A 26,080-nucleotide genomic window follows, 5' to 3' on the forward strand; every position below is an offset into this window, starting at 1 on the left:
ACCGATTGCGTCACAGGGGCATATTGCTTGTCATGAGGAGTACAACTATTTAACTTAAATCAGGTCAGTTTTTGGCCATTTGTTTTCAATTTTCTTGTGTAACATTTTGTTTTAGCACTGCGTCATCATTTTCTGTCAGTTGACAGTTCTATCATCAACGTTCTATCATTAACGTTCTATCATCAACTTCATTGACTATTAAAAAGAAAAGACTTGAACTTCTTTATATCAAAAAAGTTGTATACGCGGATATCATAATTTGAAAATTCTAATGTAAACAAAGATTCTTACCACCTGAAACGACCCCGGATTAAACTCGACGCCGGCCATAAAGAGGAGAATTCCAATAAAGGCCAACCACACGAAGTGTGTCTAGGTCCAAAATAGACCCAGACCTGGCCGTAAAACACCCGGTCCTCGCTCGGTAGGTTCCGACGTCCACAATGATTGTAACATCGAAGTGTACAGTGCGACGCTTTGTTTAATATACGAATTTTCCTAATCATTTTGCTGAGCCATTTGGCATCAAATGAAGTTATTAAAATGAAATAATTATCTGCCTCAACATGAACCAATTGTACTCAATGATAATATTTGTTTGTGAATATCATAGTGCCTTAAATTCATTAAATTGCCTCAATTTCTTATAGATTTTATTCTTTGACATAAATTTTCCTTTTTCCCTTGTAATCTCAACATTGCTCTGCAAATTTTAGCCGAGGCAACTGCCTCGGTGTGCCTCAGCGTGGCTACGGCGCTGATAGCCGATCAAGCTATGCGCAGTAATCTGTATTATGTAAATATTTATCTTCGGTACGGCCCTTATGATTGGTTGCTAAAGATGCATGTGCTGGATCTATTAATAGTTTCTGAATGGAAACAAGAAACTTTTGATCGAGTTCACTCCCGATGAACTACGTTACAATGAGAGGTGCGTCTGTACGACAACGCGATACGGCGTCATAACTACAACGGTTACTGTGTTTTTCCACAGTTTGTTGACAATACGGGACGTTGTTAAAATAAATGATAGTAACGGTAATTTTGAATAGTTTTTGTATGTGTAAGCCAATGTTAATTTGAATGCGGATATTGTGTTCCTCTTTCACAGCTTGCCATGTAAGTTATTCCTATGTTATCGATAAAATGGAAGTTTTACAGACCTGTATAGACAACTCATACAAACATTGGAATATAATTCACGGTCTGACATTACACAGAAGAAAATGCAAACAGACGTAAGCAAGAACGAATATTGAATCAATCTTATCAAGATCTGTCTCGAAATTAACTGCATTTAAATGTAACGAGATAAATTTTGATGAGTTAAAATGTTACGGCGTCTTACAGTGAGTGTTACAGTGCATTTACTACAACGTGTTTAAGGTGACGGTATAGTATCGATGGGTACTAGAGGTTTCGGTAAATAATAATTCGGTAAATAGTATTTATATAGTAAATGTTGTTGAGGGTTCGGTAAAATGGATCTTTATAGAGGTATACCTACAATGAGGTGTTGATGCCACCTATTATTGTCTTACATTACGGGCATATATTTGCAAACTGGTGATTAATGTTTCATTAATGCAATGTCTACAGTAAAGAATTTAGGGGCATGAATGAGCTACCACTGAACTTTAAAAAAATATTTATTTTAGGTACAAAACCAAAAAATGTAGATTGAATTTAAAGTGTAACTTTATTGAAAGCAAATTTACGATTTAAATAAATCAACACTAAAAAAATTTAAGATTTGGTGCATTTATTTAAAAAATGATAGTAATAATAAATGTTGATTTAAAGACTGAATTAATTGAAGATCTTCAATTTAGATTAATGCTAAATGTTCAAAGTCTTGTAAAATATTGTATTACTGATTTATTATAAAAAAACAAATATTGCGATTCTAAGATTAATTCAGTCTTTAATTAAATATTTTTACTATTATTTTATCTTAATAATAAATGTACCAAATCTTTAAAAATTGTATTACTGATTGATTAAAAACGCAATAAAGAAATACAAATAAATATTAACAAAAGGAAGTCTTGCTTTTAAATCACCTAAATGTGATTTAAATAAGCATCATACCAAAAAATAGAAACAACACAACGCATATTATAAGCAGGGTGCAGAATATCTGGGGTTTATACACGGGCTGGACAGAATGTAAACACACCGTTAATAACTTTATTTAAAAAAAAAATTCAAGTTATTTTATTACATTCGCAAACATATGTCAGATTTGACAAGTCCCTACTCTCATATTATCGCTCGATGGGTCATTGTCGGCGCGGGTACTACTTATATGTACCCCTGGTACGGTAAATATACTTAAACGTACACGGTCGATATTAGACTGTACCCGAGTTGTATTCCCGCCCAAAATCCGATGTCGTACAACGCGCTAACGATTACCGTAAAACGATATTGTTTATCTTAATCAAACTTCTTTTTTAAAAAACTGCATCAATATGCTTTTTGCGTATGCGTTTTGATAATATAGAGTCCGTGTACGTTTTAGTATATTTACCGTACCCGGGGTACATGTAAGTATACATAAAAGTACCCGGGGTACATGTAAGAAGTACCCGAGCCGACAACGACCAATCGAGCCATAGTATCGGCCATCCTCATAGTATCGTGCCGTTAACAAAAACACTTCAATAAGTGTTGGAAAATTATTGTTTTTTAGCTCACCTGAGCACAACGTGCTCATGGTGAGCGTTTGTGATCGCCTTTTGTCCGTTGTTCGTCGTGCGTTGTCCGTTGTGCGACGTCAACATTTGCCTTGTTCACTCTATAGAGGCCACATTTATTGTCCAATCTTCATGAATTTTGGTCAGAAGATTGGTCTCAATGATATCTTGGATGAGTTCGAAAATGGTTACGTTTGCATGAAAAACATGGCTGCCAAGGGGCGGGGCATTTTTCCTTATATGGCTATATATGGCTATAGCAAAATCTTGATAACACTCTAGAGGCCACATTTATTGTCCGATCCTCATAAAACTTGGTCAGAAGATTCATCCCAATGATATCTTGGACGAGTTCGAAAATGATGTCGGTTGGTTGAAAAACATGGCCGCCAGGGGGCGGGGCATTTTTCCTTATATGGCTATAGTAAAATCTTGTTAACACTCTAGAGGCCACATTTATTTTCCGATCTTCATGAAACTTGCTAAATGCTTGTCCCAATGATATCTTTGATGAGTTCAAAAATGGAAACCTTGGCTTGAAAAACATGGCTGCCAAGGGGCGGGGCATTTTTCCTTATATGGCTATAAATGGCTTTTGTAAAATATTGTTAAATTTCTAGTTTGCTCAATCTTCATGAAATTTGGTCAGAACATTGGTTTCCTGTGTAGTAAAGTTTGGTTTTATTATGTCAATATTATGTGACATTAACTGTAGTACTAGTATGTAATTTTTCATAACACAGATTTTTCATAGTTAACATAACTGTTTTAGTCATTAACACTTATGATAAGCCTTTCAACTAAGAGATAACTGAAAGAAAGACAATGTGTACATGATTTTGCAGTATTTATGCAGTATTTATCTATTTGTTTAACCTGGTTCAGTAATCTATTTTTAGTTCTGCTCTGGAATTTGGAAAGATATTAATCATTGATAAATGCACTGTTCTGAGGGAAAATTGACTACTCTGCCATTGATCTCTTCTGAACTGTATAAAATAAGCTGATTTGGCTGATTTAAACACCTCTTGATGCTTTCTTGAAAAGTTAACAGCTCTTGAAAAAGGTTGGAATTTTGAAATAATTAAACTCTAAATTATTTTTAACACCAGCATCAAGACATTTTGGCATTATTTTCTAAATTATTCTTATTATTTAGATTATTTTTATTTGGCATTTTCTAAATTAGAAAGACTCTATTCTATTTCAATAACTTTAGTATTTTTTTCTTATTTTTACATTTGATTCACTGAAGTTTCCTAATCTCCATAAATATTGTTCTTTAGATTAAATTAGACCTATTTTGTAAACTAGATTTTTGAAGCACTTTCTAGACTAACAGTAACTTATATTTATATCAGTTTTTTTGACAGATTTTGAAATTCTTTTTACATTCATTAAGGTATTTACTGTATGTTGTTCATTTTTGTAACATTACTTAGATTCTTTAGACTTGGCTTGTACCTGTTCTTAATTTTCTGTCATTGTTCTTCATTTTCCGAGTTCTTGGAATAAAAATTAGTTATTTTTGTTAAAGCTGCCTTGGTTTTCACTTATAAATAATTTTTTTGAGTGTATTAAGGCGGCCCTGACTGAACGCTTTTAGTTAATTGAATTACAACCAGTCAGTATAGTCATCCTGACCGGAAATAAGAGTTCGTCAAATAAATATTTCCGCATTACATAAGTGCTCACAAAGTTACATAACTTGTAACCGTCCTGTGACCGGTTCATTTGCGTAAGCGAAGGAGACCGCACTACCACACCTGGATAGGACAGTTGAGTTTGATAACGGTTTGGATCGGTAAAAAAACATGAGGGGGGCTGGTCTTTTTCCTTATATTTATATAGTAAAAAAGCTTGTGAACACTCTAGAAGTCACCTGTTTTGCCTAATCATCATGAAATTTTGTCAAAACATTAGTTATGTGGATGTCTCGGACGAGTTTGAAAATGGTCGTGATCAGTGCAAAAACATGGCCGCCAGGGAGTGGGGCAGTTTTCTTTATATGTATATAGTGACAACATGTGAACAGTCTAGAAGACACATTTTTTTCCCAATCTTCATGAAATTTGGACATATCTTGGAAGAGTTAAAAATGGTTCAGGTCTGTTAAAAAACATGGCCGCCAAGGGGCCATTTGTGTTCATTCTTCATGATACTTGGTTAGAACACTTATTCCATTGATATTTTGGGCTGCTAAGAACAGGTCATTTCTTTTAATCTCAGGTGAGCGACTTTGGGCCTTTCAGGCCCTCTTGTTTTTTCAAATATTAGAAGTAAAAAGTTGTAATTTATTTGATAGTTATCCATGACTATTACGACAATCTTTCTCATGATTTCTGGTGTTCATTGGAAAGTAAGTTATGTTTATTCCAGGGTGATTCTATGATTTTTCGTTACGTTATACAATTAAGTAAGATTGTTTATGGATTAATTGTAGCTTTATCAAATGTTCTATATCTATATGCCGATTATTTTTCAATAGAATGTAAACATATTTTAAGAATAACATGAGCAAGAGTTTCGTTTTTCCATTAAGTTACTTTTTTAGAACAAGCTGATGCACATAGTAACAAATCTTAGCAAGCAATCAAAAGGGCCAATACTAGGAGACAACTGTACATGAAACAGATTACTACAGGTAGCTAAGGCTAGCCAGTATTTTGTCAAAACATTGCCGAGTTAAATGCAGTTTTCGTTGTTATGTCCAAGAATACACATTTAAATATAGATTGACACATAACTCATGCGTGTTTTATATTTGTTCACTTCCAAAATTCGTATGTATTGATTAAGAAGGCCGATACTACGGTTTGATTGGACATTGTCAGCTCGGGTACTACTTAAATATAGCACGGGTGCGGAAAATATACTGAAACGTACCCGGGAATTCTTGTGCTAAATTGGGCTCGATTGGTCATTGTCGGCTCGGGTACTTCTTACATCTACCCCGGGTACTCTTAGTATACGTGTACATGCACCCCGGGTAGAAGAAGACGAAGAAGGTAAATATTTTTAAACGTACCCGGTCGATATTAGACTGTGCCCGAGTTGTATTCCCGCCCAAAATCCGATGACGTAAAACGCGCTACCGATAACCGTAAAACGATATTGTTTCTCTTAAACAAACTTCTCTTATAAAAAAAACAAACATGCTTTTTGAGTATGAGTTCCGATAATATAGAGGCCATTGAACAGAAAATTGACAAATATGTGAACATAATTAATTTTTAAAAAATAGCCGACAACGACCGATTTAGCGTTAAATATCCCGGTACGTTTTAGTATATTTACCGTACCCGGTGTACATGTTAGTATACTTAAGAGTACCCGGGGTACATGTAAGTAGTACCCTAGCCGACAATGACCAATCAAGCCTAAATTGATCGTTGTCGGCTATTTTTGTCAAATTCACTATGTTCATATTTTTTTATGTCAATATTCTGTAAAATGGCCTCAAAACACCTGCTCAAACAGCAATTTGATTTTTTTTTTAAATCGAAGAGAATTTTGTTACATATTCCGTAGCGGGTTTTACGACATCGGATTTTGGGCCTCAGGTACAGCCTAAATTGGCCGGGTACGTGTCAGTATATTTTACGTACCCGGGGTACATTTAATTATACTTAAGAGCACCCGGTGTACAAATAAGTAGTACCCGAGCCGACAATGACCTATCGAGCGATACTACGGAGAGACGTGCTAGGTGATGCATGTTTGTTAATCAACAAAATCCAGAGGGCGCTAATGAAATACCGCGAGTAAACCCGACCCGCGAGTTAACCGGGTTTGACTTTAGCTGTGTAAGCATGACCTTTCACTTTTGATTCGTTAATTTTGAAGTTGCGATGAAGAAATCTCGAAGCCTGGTTTGCATGAGATATTTGTAATTGATACGGTGCCAGTTCGGTAATTGCACTGCGAATTCGGTAAATCTAGTTACCGCTTGCAAACCAATGAAAATCACTGTACTATGTATCTTGGTTACCTACACGAACACCGGCGGTAGTTTAAAATCAACACGATTCCCCTAGCCACATGGTGTCGGCCAAGTTAGCTTTTGATTGTGATGAAACACAAAAAAATGCGCTAAGGTAGGTCGACAATATTCTAGTTCGTCTTGAATGCTTTTATGCTTTTACATACGTAGTTTAGTCTCATTTATAAGACGCGCAAAGAATTTAGAGATACTTTTTATATGGGCTAAATTTTTTGGAACGTCTCATCGGCGAAGGACCTTTTATGTGTTGGAAACCAGAAAGTTTAAATTTTCCTCAATTTGCGTAAAATTGCAAAATAACATAACCAACTCATTCAGTTTTAATTCAGAAGTCCATTTTTACCTCAAATATCGTCGATTTGAAGTAAGAAAGGAATGAATTCTTCGAGTTATGGTCGTTTTGTCCCACTACCAGTTCGAGCAACTGATATTACTGTTGAAAAGGGGTAGCGTTTCGTCCCACTGATAATATATAGCCGGGTAGGTGTGAATAATACCGTATAGGTGTGAATGAAAACGGGAAACGTTTGCACCTGTGATGGTCACCTCTGTGTCATGTAAAAACAACATTGTTTAATTTCAAGATTATTTATTCAGGTTAAATGTATTCTGCATGCGATTTTTCATAATTGAAGAATTTAAATATAATTAATTTAATTAAATGTATTTCAGTCAAAGATTTATTTTAAAAGTGTCATATATATAATATATAGTACATTAACAATATTGATATGTAATTCATAAATAAAAATAAACATTTCACCACAAAATATATTTCACATTTTGTACACATATGTACACACAATAAAACAGTCTCTTAGCAAATACAATACACAACACGTTGTTTTTTTATATATCAGATTTCACAAGATTTCTTTAAAAAAAAACTACACAAATAAATACATGTTCACAAGCAATAAAAACAGCCTGTTATACACATAGCACAAATATATACAAACAATGAAACAGAGCCTCTTATACACTACCTTTTTTTCAGTTGTTTTTCTTCAGACCTCGTCGTCGTCGTGAACCTGGTCATGGGATGTATCAGGTCCCAGACCTGCAATGCGACTACATGCCCGCTGAAGCTGTGTAGTCGTTGCTATGTTATTATAATTTCAAAATAAAAATAATACCTTCAACGTTGTTGTTGGTTCTAACTGTTTGCCGTTACACACTCCAATTTGCTGGAGTGCACATTCCTCCTCTGATCCACGTTCTTTCCAGGTACAGGACTACATTCAGCGTTTTTTTTTCCCAAAGGGGAAAGGTACCTGTACCCCTACAATTGGGAATTTTTCGAGTCGTGAAATCTTCAAATTGGGAAAAAAAAGAGTCGCGAAATCAATGAATTGGGAAAAATTCGAGTCGCAAAATTGATGAATTGGGAACCTTTAAAATGCATGTAATCTATCATTAGGGGCTATATTCTGCATCACAAAGCATTTTAAACTCTAGGTTGTAACAGAAAAACTACAGTACGGTGATGATATTTTGCCTATCGTATCATGTCATGTGAAAATTGTGTTATTGCCACTTCAGTTAGAATGTGCCCGTCAATTGGAAAAAAATATCTTCCAGTGATAGGCATAAGCACTGAGGTTGCATAAAAAATAATATTAATAATTTTGTTTTAGCCCTTAAAAGTCTTACAAGCCCTGCAATGTTTCATGTGAGTTAAACTAAAAACTTAAAAACTAAACAAAAACAACAACAATGGATCTTGTACTGGTTTGACATCTTTTAACAATAGACAGTGAGAATAGTCACACGTAACCAAAATGAGTTTTTAGAGTGGAATGCTTTAACAATAATTTTCAAAGGTAAGTCTTATATTTTGTTTTGATTTTTTTTTCAAATCATCAAATAAGATATTAAGATCATCTGCCATTAAATGCTTATGTATATGTTGTAAATAACTATAGGATTTTACACCCATGTCTCATTATTTTTAATTTTATGTTAAACTTTTGTTTATATCCGTATCCGAATAGTTACTGTCCGGATTTGACACTTAAAAAACTATACATAGAAGTAATATGCGCATTTAACTCAATACGGTTACGTTTTTTTTTAATGTCAACGAAAAATTAGTGTTAAAAAGTTTATTGATGTAAGGAAGACTGGTCTTAGCGATGGAATTCTTTCACGGGAAATATCGATCACTCGTCGCGGTTATGTAATCCATTCACATTTTACACAGCGGTTAGAGTTGCGCCCCATTTGAAAAGTTTTGTTTACTTTCTACGCAACAATGTCCGGCGAAAATAAATGGCCGAAAATGAAGGGCTCGACAATATCAAAAGGTATTTCCAGCGAAAATAAAAGGCACTGGCTATTGGGAACGGCACCTAAAATCGTTCGGAACGGTAGATATCGAGATTGGGAAAGGTCCGGTGCTAAAATTGGGAAGCCTCCGGTAGGCTTTGGGAATTGTACCGTTCCCCGGTACTAGTTAAAGAAGGAAAAAAAACGCTGACATTTAGAAGAGGACCGCCGACCTAAAATAATTATTTATTGTTATAAGCTAGTAACAACATTCGAACATCATGTAATATATTGTTGTTATTATTTTTATCATTATTATTTAATATGTTTAATTAATTTAATTAATTTATTTTAATTTATAATAAAAATTACGCGGCCAATTAAAGATAGTTAATATGTTAACTTATTGACCATTAAAGGCCTGGGTCACTAATTAATTGTTTGCAATTCACTAATATAACAGTGGAATGCCTTTAGCGGCACATGCCGCTCATTTATAGTTTGCGGGTTGCTAGTAAAGCATAAGCTTTTCTAAAAGTAAATGACCAACATTTTATTATTTCTTTATTGAAAATAACTTGTATTATTGTTCGTTCATGCTTTCTTCTTATTTTTAAATGTATACATGATGCATAAAATAAAACACTTCATGTTTTATATTTATTGGACATTATGCACATGGTGCCTAAAATAATAATAAAAGCACTTGATGTTTTATATTTATTGAACACAATGCACTCTGCAAACATAATATAATGCAAACAAATAAAATAACAGCACTTTCTGTTTTAAATTTATTGAACATACATGTAATGCACATGGTGCATAAAATAACAACGACAGTGTTTTATGTTATTAATTTATTGAACATAATGCACTATGCAAACATATTATAGTAATAATAATCACATAATCGGCAAAACATGCTTTTGGCAAATAAAATCAAAGTACTGACAGTACTGGTGTGACGATGCTTTTGAGAGGATGGATATAAAAGCATCAAGTTAAGTTTATCTACATCACCACAATCACCACAATTGTGTATGTTGGTACAAAAAAAAAATTTGGTACAAAAATTTGGGTACGAAAAAATATTTGGGAACAAAAAAATTGGGACAGAAAAAAATTTGGGTACGAACAAAAAATTGGGGATGAAAAAAAAATTGGGTACGGCTGCAACAGTGCTGTATACAAGTTATTTAGAACTTCCCCCTCCTGTATTGCAAGCTGTAATGAATTGAAATGCACATTTTTTAAAGATAATAATGAAAATTATTATGTCTTTTTTGCAAAAAAAATATCTCATTAAGAAAATTTAATGTAATAATATAATAATTTAAAGTGCATAATTGAGTATTTAATTTATTATACCTGCACAATGTAATTTCATGACACGAAAGTTCATTTATATGACATTTTATGACAAACCATTTTTTCAAATGGTTATATATGTACAATAAATAGCACATGCTAATCAGGGAAGACGCTTTCCGCTTTTATTGTATTTTTCATTTAAAGATCTCTCCCCTTAACAAAAATCCAGTTTTCGTAGAAATTGTCGTGCCTGATGAGCCTTTGCGGACTCCACAGGCTAATCTTGGAGGACACTTTATGCACATGCATAAAGCTCATTTTCCCAGATTGAGGCTCATATAAATTTTTATTTTAAATAATTACTTTGTGTACATAATTCGAAAATTGGGACTGTGAAAATACTAATGTAAATAATATACTGTGAAACCATTATATATCGTCAGGCATTATTTTTCGTATATTTCGTCAGTCGACCTATTGACGAATTCAAGATCCTAACGAACAATTATGTCCCATATTTGAACAAAATAAGACTGAATTACCAAAGGCATGAGACACTAAACTCCAACGTAATCCATGCATACATACTCCGTCTGTTTCGGTATCAAGATAAATCCGGTTTTGACACAAAATCGTCTAGATTACACAGAGTACTTAACTGACACTAAATATATCAATAAATTAATACCTCATTTGTCTACACTGTTTTCTTAGTCTCCGATCACCATAGGATGGAATATGAAAATAATAATCCTGAAACAGAGATAAAAATTAAATAATACATGGTTTTACTTTATCCCACAGTACTGCTGCATTAATTATGATGACAAATATTGAAAATGAAATAAACATTCAATACGTTTCGATTCATTTAAATACAATTTAAATGCAATGATAGAGATGAAATATGTATAAGCAATACTATTTGATTACCAAATACATGTATTTGCAAACAATGACATTGAAAAACAACCATAACCTTATTTTGCATTATTTATCAAATTGAACTGTTAGTTTAACGTTTGTTGATGATAGTTAGAAAGAATAAAAAAGGCATTTATATCATGTGAATGTGAAAAATGTTTATCCATTTCAGTGCTTAATTGCTCCAATGAGACCACAATACTGATGTGATTGCTGTGTATTGATGAAAATAAAGTAAACATTGATGTAGTCTTATAACTTGGATGATGGCTTACAATCTGCAATCTGCTACTCCTGCCATTGACATTCTATGTAAAATATAACCTCAAAGCACAGACATTTGAAAAAGTATGACGAACATACAGATGGAAATGCAATCACTAGATGCCAACCTTCGGGGGCATAAAAATGTAGTCCTGTTAAAAATCACTTGACACTTTTTAACATGTTTACCTTCACCATGACTTACAAAATATCCTCATGGTGACTGGGACCATTCAACTTCCTGACCACATTCCTCCAGAGGTGGATGTGTTTCTTTGTTAGATGGCAGCAAAGTTTCGTCCGAATCTGAAATCTTTATTTTAAAAAAGTATTATAACATTGTAATAAATGTATTAAAACACGTGTATTCAATTAAACTTCTGCTTAAATCGCAAAACAATCACTGACCTGTAGCCATGTCATGAAACTGATTTAAATAATCAATCAGAAGAAGGCATTACGGTGTAACGTGTACGCGTAATTTTATTTGGGAATGTATTTACATAAAAATACAATTAACAGTGGTAGAATTAAGTTTGATGCATCAAACAATGACATATTAATACAATCCGCGTCATGCAAAAATGGGTCGTAGGTCAAATGCGACTGCACACTCTTGACAGGAGCTACGCCGTCGCCTACGAAATCACGCAATATTGTGTGTTTTCATAAGCAGACAATGCAGCTCCTGACCAGAATGCGGGGATGAGCAGGTTAGTCTGGAGCTCCGCCTGGGGCATATTGCAGAAGACTATTTTCATGGTCAAATGCAATGCAAATGGACAAGACGTATTATACTATTATTACTTCTTAAATCGATATTGATATTTTATACTGTTTTATCGTAAAATATTGCTTGTTAAATTTTGCCTGTCATCTAACGTCTGATTTTCATTTAGAATACCGTTAATTAAACAAAGACCTAATGATAATTGGCAATCGATGCTCTTTCGTCCATGCATATTTTATTCTCAGTATCCTTACAATGCCTTGCGATTGGTAATGAGAATTTATAACGATAAGTACCCATACAAACACCTGTGAAACTACTTTTATACAATATAATATGGACCGTGCTCTGTGAAAAGGGGTTTAATGCATGTGTGTAAAGTGTCGTCCCATATTAGCCTGTGCAGTCTTTTATGACAATGCGGTCAATCTCAACTATGCATGGCCCCATTACCAACCATGGGGCAGCCCCGCTCACATAGACCACACCCACCCAAAATTGCCTTTTACTATAATTCCTTCATTTCTACACCGATTCACTTCAAATTGATACTGAACCTCTCTTATGACAATACGGTCAATCTCAACTATGCATGACCCCATTTCCAACCCAGGGGCGCTCCGCCCACATAGGCCACACCCACCCAAAATTGCCTTTTACTATAATTTCTTAATTTCTACACTGATTCACTTCTAATTGATAATGAACTTCACTTTTGACAATACGGTCAATCTCAACTATAAATGGCTCCATTACCAACCCTGGGGCGCCCCGCCCACATAGACCACACCCACCCAAAATTGCCTTTTACTATAACTTCTTCATTTCTCCATCAATTCACTTCTAATTGATCCTGAACTTCTCTTATGACTATACGGTCAATCTCAACTATGCATGGCCCCATTACCAACCCTAGGGCGCCCCTGGATCAAACATGCGGCGTGGGGATACGCGTCGGCCTCTGCCGCGCCATTTCTAGTTTAGTATTTTTTTTATTATTTCTTTAAAATCGGGGACATAGAGGTATGATAAACAGAAAAACAGGCTAGTGCGTGATCTTTTTGTAATATATGGTTCGGCACGAACAAAATAATAAAACAATATTTGCTTAAAATAACTTTGGGATATTCCGTGTAGTTCTATTTTCCTATTCTATTTTTAAAGAAATAATTGACGACTAAGAAAATTGATGGGATAAATCGAATACTAGGTCAGTGCCGAATAAAGGGAACTTTATTTTCCTCGGCCTGAAATTTTCTAAGCCTTGCAAAATAAACTTCGCTTTATTCGGCACCGACCTAGTATTCTCTATGAACTCCACCTTCCCAGAATAGTTTAGTTCCTTCGGGTCTCAGGTGAGCGCCTAAGGGCACATGGCCCTCTTGTTTTTAGCTCCACTGGCCAGAGGCCAGCGGGGCTTATGTCATGGTCCTGTGTCCGTCGTGCGTACGTGCGTGCGTTAACTTTTTCTTTAAACATCTTCTTCTCCTAAACTACAAGTCCAATTCTGATAAAACTTCTCACAAATGTTCCTGGGTTGAACCTCTTTCAAATTTGTTCAAATTATGCCCCTGGGGTCAAATTTAACCCCGCCCCTGGGGTCAATAAATTGAACATATGCTTATATAAAGCCTATTTTGTGCAAACTTTAAAAATCTACTTGTCCATAACCATTGGGTATGTAGTGACATTTAATAGTTCTCTACTTTGTTTGTTCAAATTATGCCCTGGGGTCAAATTTGACCCTGCCTCGGGGGTCACAAAAATGAACATATGCTTATATAACGCCTATTTTGTGCAAACTTTGAACATCTTATTGTCCATAACTGTAGGGCCTAGGGCTACCAAGTTTTGTATGTAGTGACATCTAATAGTTCTCTATGTAGTTTGTACAAATTATGCCTCTGGGGTAAAATTTGACCCAGCCCAGGCGGTCACAAAAATGAACATACGCTTAAATAAGGCCTGTTTTGTGCAAACTTTAAAAATCTTTCTTTTCCATAACCGTATGGCATAGGGCTACCAAATTTGGTATGTAGTGACATCTAATAGTCCTCTACCAAGTTTGTTCAAATTAAGCCCCTGGGATCAAATTTGACCGTTCCCCAGGGGTCACAAAATTGAACATAATTATGCTTATATTGGGCCTATTTTGTGCAAACTTTAAAAATCTGTTTGTCCATAACCATTGGGCATATTTCTACCAAATTTGGTATGTATTAAAATCTAAAAAGTTATCTACCAATTTTTTTCAAATTATGCCCCTGAGGTCAAATTTGACCCTGCCCCGGGAGTCACAAAAATGAACATATGCTTAAATAAGGCCTATTTTGTGCAAACTTTAAAAATCTTGTTTATAATTATAGAGCCTAGAGCTACTTAATTTGATTTGTAGTGACATCTAATAGTCCTCTACCAAATTTGTTCAAATATTCCCCTGGGCTCAAATTTGACCCTGCCCCGGGGGTCACAAAACTGAACATATGCTTATATAAAGCCTCTTTTGTGCAAACTTTAAAAATCTTCCTGTCCATAACCATTGGGCCTAGGGCTACCAAATTTGGTATGTAGTGACATCTTATAGTTCTCTAACAAGTTTGTTCCAATTATGCCCCTCCTGGGGCCAAATTTATCCCTTGAAGGCTCCCATTAAAAAGTTGTTCAAGAAAATTTGATTCGTCAAAAAACATCATTACATGGCCACAGGAAGTCGTTGAACTTTTCATGTTTATGCGTTTTTGCTATTTATTCATTATGGGATGAATAAACTATTTTCTTCTCAAACTAAAAGTTTATCAAAATACACTTGGAATAACTTTTTAATTATAAGAGATAAATGCATACATGTCAAGCGTGAAAGTTAGACCAACATGTTAACTATCCATAAATGTTAACCCTTTACCAAATGACACATTTTGGACCGCCCCAAATTGAAAGAGATTGCAGACGAGAAATAATATTGTAAAGGACTATTTATAAATTGGCTGGGTGGGGTAGAAATCATTGTGATAAAAGGAGAAATTGCTCATGAGCAATTTATCCTTTTTGAAACCAGAAGTCCTGTTTTCAAAAAGAAAACAAACTCTTCAGAATGAAAGAGAAAGTCACATGCTTGAGTACATTTCAACCCATGCGCATGGCACGCTTTTTTTGCATAAAAAACGGTGGAGTGATACAGGGCCATCATGGCCCTCTTGTTTTAATTTGGGAGGTGGGGAAATTAAAGCCCCAAATTTAAAAGTTAACCACACTGAAATCAGTCAAATGTTCAAAACTGGTTGATTTGGTCCCACATGCTTTTGACATAATTATTTGGAAAATATACCTTTAAACACAGGTTGTCAGACATTGTTGTAATTAACCCAGTGATTTTGTTTGCTTCTTATTACAGCCTAGGCCTTTTGGATTGGGAAAAATAGCTGGATAAACCATGCAATTGGAAAAAACTAAACATTATTAATATGATTATAAATAAGAATATTCCAATTGTTTATAAGTGAATGTTTAACTGCATTTTAAAATGTATGTTATGAAGTTATACAGTATTATATCCCTGTATAATGAACTCAATAAACCAATTATTAAGTTAATTGAAATTGTTCTGCAAACTTTTGGGAAAATATTGGTCAGATTGTTTGTTGAAAAATGCATCTTTTTGCCATTGGGAAGTAGCCTGTAAGAGGCTATAATTTTGGGACAAAAATCACGGTAAACGTAAACAATGTATAATTAATTTATGTTTTACAGTGGCCTCTCAAGCTAACACTTGGCTCCCTAAACACTCAGTTGATGGTATTCTGGGATTTTGCTGACAAACACTATGGCATATCTAGCTGATGTGTTCAAAGAGAAGGAAAGGACAAACTGGCTGAAGGCGTGGCTGGCAATTGACATTGCAAAGTCTGGTTTAGAGCCGTTCCTTGAGAATGAGGCTAAAACTATTCACAGAAATATATATAACGCTGTCTGGTCAAGTGTTCAGGTGCCAGCAGTGTGCATTGGCTGTAAAACTGCAAACATGCTAAAATGCCCAACGCAAGGCGTATGCAATAAACAAGGAGCAAACAGAACATGCAAATCTATGCATGATAGTGCGGCAAAACAACCACGACCGTGCCCTTTAAATGTGTGTAATCAAGTTATGCACAAAATTATAACTCTACATAATTTTCAAAATCCTTCATGGAAAAATACAAGGGCAGAACAATGGGCATCAAATCCCTGGGAAATTGCCAAAGTATACTTCTCTCCAGACAGATATACTGAAAATAATTCTGTGCAAGATACAGACTTCAACGGAATACTTAATTTTATGATAAACTGTAAACACTTTGACAACAGCAAGTTTTCATTCCTCTTAGCTCCAGGAAATCTTCCTTGTCTACTGACAAAAGTAAGTGAATTATTATTTATACTTTATTTCATTATATTGCTTGCAATAGTGATTATATTTTTAGCTCACCTGAGCACTCATGCTGAGCTTTTGTGATTGCTTTTTGTCCGTCGTGCAACGTCCGTGGTGTGTCATCAACATTGACCTTGTAAACACTCTAGAGGCCTCATTTATTTTCCAATATTCATGAAACTTGGTCACAACATTTCTTATTATGATATCTCAGCTAAGTTGAAAAATGGTTGTAGTCGTTTGAAAAACATTGCCGCCAGGGGCAGGGCATTTTTCCTTCTTTGGCTATAGTAAAATCTTGTTAACTCTCTTGTCCAATCTTCATGAACCTTGGTCATAACATTTGTTCTAATGATATCTCAGCTGAGCTCGAAAAAATGATCCTTGAAAAACATGGCCACCAAGGTGCAAGTTTTCCTTATATGGCGGTAGTAAAACTTGTTATCACTCTAGAAGTCACCTTTTTAGTCCAATCTTCATGAAACTTAGTAAGAACATTTGTTCTAGTTATATCTGGGCGACTTTCCAGTGGTGCCAGTGCGTTGAAAAACATTGCCACCAGGGAGCGGGAAAGTTTTCCTTGTATAGTTATAGTAAAACTATTTTAACATTAAAAGTAGAATTACAGTCCAATCTTCTCGAAACGTGGTTAGATTGTTAGTTCTGTTGATATCTTGGCTGAATTTTGAAATTTGTTCCAGTTCCTTGAAAAACATGGCCCCCAGGGTGGGCAATATTTTAATATGGCTATTGTGAACACTTCAACGCTTTACTGGCCACCTGTATTGATCAATCTTCATAAAACTTGGTTAGACATTTTTATCCCCCACAAAAGGCAGAAGGATACAAAATTGAGCTTGTCCGTCCATGAGGGAGTCCGTCCGTCTGTCACAAAACTTTGTTGTGTTTATCTCAGAAACTACACAACGTCTAGCGCGATTTCTGCCATCCACCACCCATCACCGTGATTCAGCCCAGAGTGGACAATTACTTTCTCACCACGATACACTGTTGAACTTGGTGATTTCCCCTTGGCGAATTGCGGTGTCAGTCTCTGCGTTATCGGGAAATTGATCTCACGGTGGACAACCACAATCGCGGTGGACCACCACGGTCTAGGTGGTTCGCGGTGAATTACATGTGCAACAACATCATTATACAAATGTACGGTCTGCAATATCGAAATGTACATGTTCATTCACATTGCAGATCGTATAACGTTGTTTTTTTTAACTTTGTATGCACATGTATTAGATGCACTTCATAATAAAATCACGGAATGTTCAACTCTTTTCTCTCGTGGTTGCCCTCTTTACAGAATCATTGACATGTCTTACATCGAGCGTGAGTATAGTTTGCGTTTCATGCTTCAGGTTTTGTTTCAATTGTTTCTGCATGACGTTTCCCTTGTTCTTAATTAAAGATTTGTTTTTTGTTAACCTTTCGAAAACCCTTGCTCGTTTGTGTACATATAAAGCTCGCCAACAATTACATACAAACATGTTACATGTAAATGTCATTTGATATCAGACTATTTTTGTGATTTCCTGTTTCTTTTGTTACATGTATTGGATCGAATAAATGTACATGTACAAATTTGAGACATCCGCAGTAAGTATTAAATTCCGTGATATTTTAATATCATAGTCATGCGAAAAGATCAGTTGTCATGTTGGTGAGTGACTATTTGTATACCTGTTCTTTGTTCAATAACAAGTTCATTTTGAAACATACACTGTATGTAAAATAAAGTAAAAAAAGAAATCGTAATTTTATGGTAAATATTGATTTACTTATTGTGTTACAATATATGTACATGTATTGTGATATTTAATAAATAATATGTAATCACAATATTCCCTCGTAAACGTTTTTAAAATATGTATCGAAATGAACTTGTTATTGAACAAAACAGATCATAGTCACTTGATAACATAACAACTGATCTTTTCACATGTTTAGGTTCTTAAAATATCACTGAATTGAATACTTACTGCCGATGTTTCGAATTTATATTCAAATCAATACATGTAACAATATAAACAGGAGGAAGTCACTAACATAGTTAGAATCAAATTACACGTAACATGTTGATATGTAATTATTTGCAAGCTGTACATACACAAACGAGAAAGCATTTCCGAAATTTTAACAAAAACAAGCAATTATTTAAATAAACAACAAGTACATCTTCACACAGAAACTGTAGAAACAAAACATAAAGTACATCACGCTCGATGTACGACATGTCAAATGATTCTGGAACGAGGGTAAACAATAGAAAATAATGACGATTGTTAACAATCAAGTTACAATGTATACAAATGTACATACAAATGTAACAAAACATTCTAGAACTTTGCAAAAATTATACGGTCTGCAATATTGAAATTTACATGTTCATTTACATTTACCTGTATTTCAACGCGAACAGCCGAGGCCGCGGTGGTCCACCGCAATCACGGTGGTCCACCGCGATCGCGGTGGTCCACCGTGATATCGATTTCCCGATAATGCCCGCGGTGTTCAGCCACTTTCGACGCAATCTATCATGATGGAAACACCTTCAGTCCGCGGTGATTTTCCACTTACGAAAAATTGTCCACGGTGGGAGTGTGGTGGATGGCAGAAATCGCGCTAGACGTAGTGTATATAAGATATCAACATGAAACTTAATAGGTGTTTAGATATCAATGAGGAGAAATGCCATGCACAAGAACCATAACACTATGCTTTCTTTAATGAGAGTTATTGACCTTTGTTTTTTGTGTGATGAATTTTTTTAGGGCTATATCTCGGATACCATGCAAGATTTCAACATGAAACTTGATGGGTGTATTGAAATAAGAAGTTCTATGCTTAAGGACCATAACCCTTCACTTTCTTAAATAAGAGTTATTGCCCTTTGTTATTTTTGTATGATGGAAATTTTCAGGGCTATATCTCAGATATGATACAACATTTCAACATAAAACTTCATGGGTGTGTAGAAATCAATCCAAAGAAGTGCCATGCACAAGAACCATAACCCTGCTTTTCCTTAACTAAGAGTTATTGCCCTATTTCAAGTATTTTTTATGTCTCAGATACACTACATGATATCAACATGAAACATCATGGGTGTGTAGATATCAATGAGGAGAATTGCAATTCATAAAATCAATTACCCTACACTTAATTATTTCCTATTAACTATTACCCTACATTGTTTTTTTTATGCCCCCGAAGAGTGGCATATAATTTTTAGTGAGGCTGTTTTCGGAGAAAACCCGAGCTATTGTCATAGCCAGCTCGTCGTCCGACATAAAGAAATGGCGCGGCAGAGGCCAATGCGTATCCCTACGCCCCATGTTTGACCCAGGGGCGCCTCAGGGTTGGTAATGGGGCCATGCATAGTTGAGATTGACCGTATTGTCATAAGAGAAGTTCAGTATCAATTAGAAGTGAATTGATGAAGAAATGAAGAAATTATAGTAAAAGGCAATTTTGGATGGGCGTGGCCTATGTGGGCGGGGTGCCCCAGGGTTGGTAATGGGGCCATACATAGTTGAGATTGACCGTATTGTCATAAGAGAGGTTCAGTATTAATTTGAAGTAAATCGGTGTAGAAATGAAGAAATTATAGTAAAAGGCAATTTTAGGTGGGCGTGGCCTATGTAGGCGGGGCGCCCCAGGGTTGGTAATGGGGCCATGCATAGTTGAGATTGACTGTATTGTCATAAAAGAGGTTCAGTATCAATTTGAATTGAATCAGTGTAGAGATGAAGAAATTATAGTAAAAGGCAATTTTGGGTGGGCGCGGCCTATGTGGGCGGGGCGCCTCAGGGTTGGTAATGGGGCCATGCATAGTTGAGATTAACCATATTGTCATAAGAAAGGTTCAGTATCAATTTGAAGTGAATCGGTGTAAAAATGAAAAAATTATAGTAAAAGGCAATTTTTGGTGGGCGTGGCCTATGTTGGCGGGGTGCCCCAGGGTTGGTAATGGGGCTATGCATAGCTGAGATTGACCGTATTGTCATAAGAAAGGTTCAGTATCAATTTGAAGTGAATCGGTGTAGAAATCAAGAAATTATAGTAAAACTGCAATTTTGGGTGGTTGTGGCCTATGTGGCACTGGGCGGGGCGCCCCAGGGTTGGTAATGGGGCCATGCATATTTGAGATTGACTGTATTATCATAAGAGAGGTTCGGTATCAATTTGAAGACAATCGGTGTAGAAATGAAGAAATTCTAGTAAAATAACCTAAAAAATGAGTGAAAATCTCTGACCCGGCCCCGCCCCAAACCCCATAACTTTTGACCCAGGGGTCAGATCAAAATTCCAAATAGTGCAGGGTCGCACATAATTATGCTCATAGCTACCATGTGTGTAAGTTTCAAGGTTCTAGTGCTTATAGTGTAGGAGGAGATAGTGGCCAGGACGGACAGACAGACGGACGGCGGAGATAACCACAATATCCCCACGCTTTTCAAAAAGCGTGGGGATAACTACGTCAAAAATTCTGGTTGCTATGGCAACCAATAGACTAGAAATACTGCTGAAAATGGTGGTTTTCTGGATCCTGCAATAACTTTAAAAGTTCTTAATATTTTTTCATGAAACTTGCAACATGGATAGATGGCAATATGGACATTATGCACGTCATTTCATTTTGTTCCTACATCAAAAATTGTGGTTGCTATGGCAACCAAAAGAAATAAAAAATTCTGAAAATGGTGGAATTTCTGACAATGGTGGAGCCGGTAGGGGACCATATTGCTTGACAATAGCCTTGTTCAATAAAGTTTTAGCATCAATCACAATCCTCTGTAATTTGTCATCCGTCAAAAACACCATAAACCGCACAGAATCAATAACAAAACCAAAATAGACTTTTTTCTGCGAAGGTTGTAAGACAGATTTATCATAGTTTATAGTGAATCCTAACAAATTCAACGTGTCCAGAATCATGTTTGAATTCTGGTGACAGGTTTCTTTAATTTGATGCATATTAATCGAATCATCAATATAATATGAGCACCTGATTCCCATAAATCTAAACCAAGCATATTATATTGGGCGTAAAATTTTTGTAAACAGCTTTGGAGCTGGGGCTTACCCAAACGGTAGACATACAAACTTGTAGAGAGTACCATTCAATCTAAACTTCAAAAACTTTTGATCATTTATGTATAGGTACTGAAAAATATGCATCCTGCAGATCTATACTCGTAAAATAATCATCTTTCTGAATGAGATTCAAAACCATTTTAAATGTGTCTTGTTTGAAGTGCTCGTAAACAATAAATTCATTAAGATATTTCAGATTAATTACTGGTCTTTACTTCCCATTAGCCTTAGGCACTATAAAAATAGTAGAAATAAACTGATTGTCTTCATCACTTGACCGTACGATCGCTCCTTTTTAGCTCGACTATTATATATGAAATATATATAGTGGAGCTATCCTACTCACCCCGGCGTCGGGGTCTGCGTCAGCGTTAGCGTCTGCGTGCAAATGTTTTAGTTTTTGTAATACCCCAAATATTTTCTTTCTCCCTTGACATGTTGCTTTCATATTTTGCATACTTGTTTACCAACATGACCCCAACCTATAAACAAGAGCAGACAACTCTACCAAGCATTTTGTCATAATTATGGCCCTTTTTATGTCCCCCACTATAGTAGTGGGGGACATATTGTTTTTGCCCTGTCTGTTGGTCTGTTGGTTTGTTTGCGCCAACTTAAACATTTTGCAATAACTTTTGCTATATTGAAGATACATGTAGCAACTTTATATTTGGCATGCATGTGTATCTCATGAAGCTGCACATTTTGAGTGATGAAAGGTCAAGGTCATCCTTCAAGGTCAGAGGTCAAATATATGTGGCCAAAATTGCTCATTTTATGAATACTTTTGCAATATTGAAGATAGCAACTTGATACTTGGCATGCATGTGTATCTCATGGAGCTGCACATTTTGAGTGGTGCAAGGTCAAGGTAATCCTTCAAGGTCAGAGGTCAAATATATGTTGCCCAAATCGCTTATTTTATAAATACTTTTGCAATATTGAAGATAGCAACTTGATATTTGGCATGCATGTGCATCTCATGGAGCTGCACATTTGAGTGGTGAAAGGTCAAGGTCAAGGTCATCCTTCAAGGTCAGAGGTCAAATATATGTGGCCCAAATCGCTTATTTTATGAATTCTTTTGCAATATTGAAGATAGCAACTTGATATTTGGCATGCATGTGTATCTCATGGAGCTGCACATTTTGAGTGGTGAAAGGTCAAGGTCATCCTTTACAAGGTCAAGGTCATCTTTCAAGGTCAAACATCATATAGGGGGACATTGTGTTTCACAAACACATCTTGTTCCACTTAGAATATGCAGCAAATGTTAAAGTTTTCGTACTACCCCATTTATTTTCGTTGTCCCTTGACGTATTGCTTTTAAGCTCACCTGAGCACAACGTGCTCATGGTGAGCTATTGTGATCGCCTTTGTCCGTTGTGCGTTGTGCGTCGTCAACATTTACCTTGTTAACACTCTAGAGGCCACATTTATTGTCCAATCTTCATGAAACTTTCTCAGAACTTGTGTCCCAATAATATCTTGGACGAGTTCGAAAATGGTTCCGGTTGATTGAAAAACATGGCGCCAGGGGGCGTGGCAGTTTATCTTATATTATACTTGTTAACACTCTAGAAGTCACATTTATTGTCCGATCTTCATGAAAATTTGTCAGAATATGCGTCCCAATAATATCTTGGACGAGTTCGAAAATGGTTCCGGTTGGTTAAAAAACATGGCCGCCAGGGGGCGTGGCAGTTTTCCTTATATGGCTATAGTAAAACCTTGTTAACACTCTAGAAGTCACATTTTTAGTCCAATCTTCATGAAACTTTGTCAGAACATGTGTGCCAATAATATCTTGGACGAGTTCGAAAATGGTTCCGGTAGGTTGAAAAACATGGCCGCCAGGGGGAGTGGCAGTTTTCCTTATATGGCTTTAGTAAAACCTTGTTAACACTCTAGAAGTCACATTTTTAGTCCAATTTTCATGAAACTTGGTCAAAACATGTGTCCCAATAATATCTTGGAAGAGTTCGAAAATGGTTCCAGTTGAATGAAAAACATGGCCGCCATGGGGCAGGGCAGTTTTCCTTATATGGCTTTACTGTATGGTAAAACCTTGTTAACACTCTAGAAGTCACATTTGTGGTCCAATGCTCATGAAACTTGGTCAGAATATTTGAACTAATAATATCTGGGCTAAGTTCAAAAATGGTTGAGATCAGTTAAAAACATGGCCGCAAGGAGGCGTGGCATTTTTCCTTAAATGGCTATTTACTACAAACCTTGTTAACGCTCTAGAAGTCACATTTACTATCCAATTTTTATGAAACTTGATCAGAACATTTGTTCTAACAATAGCTTGAGTGAGTTTGAAAATGGTTATGGTTTGTTGACAAACATGGGGGGGGGGCAGTTGTCCTTATATGGCTTTAGTGAAAACTTGTTGACACTATATTTGCCACATTTATAGGCCAATCTTCATGAAACTTGGTCAGAACATTTGTCCCGATGAAATTTTGCCAGAGATTGAAGCTGGGTCATATGAGCTCAAAAACTAGGTCTCAAGGTCAAATATAAAAAAACATGTTAAAAGTCACTTTTTTGGTCCAAAATAATCTTCATGAATCAGCTTGCATTTTTTCAGAATAGTCTAGTTCCTTTGGCTTTCAGGTGAGCGCCTTAGGGCCTGATGGCCCTCTTGTATATTTTGCATACTTGTTTACCAACATCACCCCAACCTATAAACAAGAGAAGAAAAAGGGGAAGACGCTGGGTAAAAGGGGAAAATAGAGCCCGAAAGAGACATATTTGGGGAAAAAATAAAAACTGTTCATTTCAATGTCTATAACTCACCTACAGACTTCAGGTTTTTTTTTTAGAAAAAAAGGCATGTCTCTGACCTTTTTGTTCTTAAACACATGAACAAGTATGATATTAAAGTCAAAGTCCTAAATAAAGTTGCAGGTGTAGATCTAATAATGGGAAATGTTTTCAACTGGGGCCGGGGGACGATGCCAATATTGTGATTTCAATTTCATGATGAATGGGTAGATGATTTAGATCTGCTACAGTATTGGAAGGGAAAGGTGCAGCAGCTGCCGATTGTGTACTTTTACTTTCACAATGTTCGATGTTGATTACATGTACCTCCGAATCCTGCTGGGTTTCAACGGTTTTTGATGATTCATTCTTAAAAAATGCGTCGACACAATTAATATTTTCCGAGTCCGAACGTTTTATTTTGTTTGTGTATGAACGCCAATTGTGAGACTTTTTTCTATTTTAACGTTTATATCTTGGCTTTCACATAACCCGGATGAAAATTCGACTGGTTTCCGGTAATTAATTGAAGAAACACCCTTTTCGTGCAAGAACGGAATCCAGTAAAATAGTCACATGATTAATACGATTAGTTGCCCGGTTTCCATGACGTAATTTAAGAGCTATATTTAGAATCACTGGTATTCCCAGATTTGAGTGTTAGTCGGGAGAGAGAGGGAGAGCGAGATCGTTGTTCATGGTACAAATTGGATAAGTGTCTTCATGGTACAAATTGGATAAGTGTCGACTTCCCAAAAGAAAAAAAACAACATTTCTTTGAGGGTAAAATATTTTATTTTGGTGAAAAATGATATTTTTGGAGGGAAAATTGTATTTTTAGCGGAAAAATTCTGATGGGGGAAGACGCCGAATATCGGCGTCACTTTCTTAGTAAAAAAAAAACCTGCAAGCATTTTGTCATAATTATTGCCCCTTTTATACTTAGAATATGCATATTATTGATCAATCTATGTTAAAGTTTGCGTACTTCCCCAAATATTTCCTATATCCTTTGACATATTGCTTTTATATGTTGCATACTTGTTTACCAACATGACCCCAACCTATAAACAAGAGCAGACCACTGTATCAAGCATTTTGACATAATTATGGCCCCTTTTACACTTAGATAATTGAACATTTTGCTTATATTGCCATAACTTCTTTATTTATGATCACATTTTATTATTACTTTGACAAAACAACACTTACCTGAATACCACAATGGATTCCACCCAAACAATACCCCACGCCCCTACCAGAATTCCTCCCCTCACCCCCCCAATTTTTTTTTTTTTAAACATCGTCTAATAAATTACAACACCCCACATTATACCCCCCTCTCATCCCCCTACCCCCCACCCCCCAAATTTTTTTTTTTTAAACATCATCTAATAAATTACCACACCCCACATTATACCCCTACCCCCCCCGCCATTTTTTTTTTTTTAAACATCGTCTAATAAATTACCACACCCCACATTATACCCCCCTCGCACCCCTTCTACCCCCCTCTCACCCCCCCCATTTTTTTTTTTTTAAACATCATCTTATAAATAACCACACCCCACATTATACCCCCCTCTCAC

At 35.8% G+C, this 26,080-nt stretch overlaps 1 long non-coding RNA gene across 1 annotated transcript in view; it reads left to right on the forward strand.

Moving 5' to 3' along the window:
* The window catches only part of LOC127845826 (uncharacterized), a 100,605-nt gene extending 77,697 nt beyond the window's left edge, over positions 1-22,908 (forward strand). Inside the window, exon 3 of the long non-coding RNA XR_008033406.1 lies at positions 22,730-22,908. This is a non-coding gene — a long non-coding RNA (uncharacterized LOC127845826). The remainder of the gene's footprint in view (positions 1-22,729) is intronic.
* The last annotated feature ends 3,172 nt before the right edge of the window (positions 22,909-26,080 follow it).

The sequence above is a fragment of the Dreissena polymorpha genome, chromosome 9, assembly GCF_020536995.1.
Source record: "Dreissena polymorpha isolate Duluth1 chromosome 9, UMN_Dpol_1.0, whole genome shotgun sequence".
Taxonomy (NCBI): domain Eukaryota; kingdom Metazoa; phylum Mollusca; class Bivalvia; order Myida; family Dreissenidae; genus Dreissena; species Dreissena polymorpha.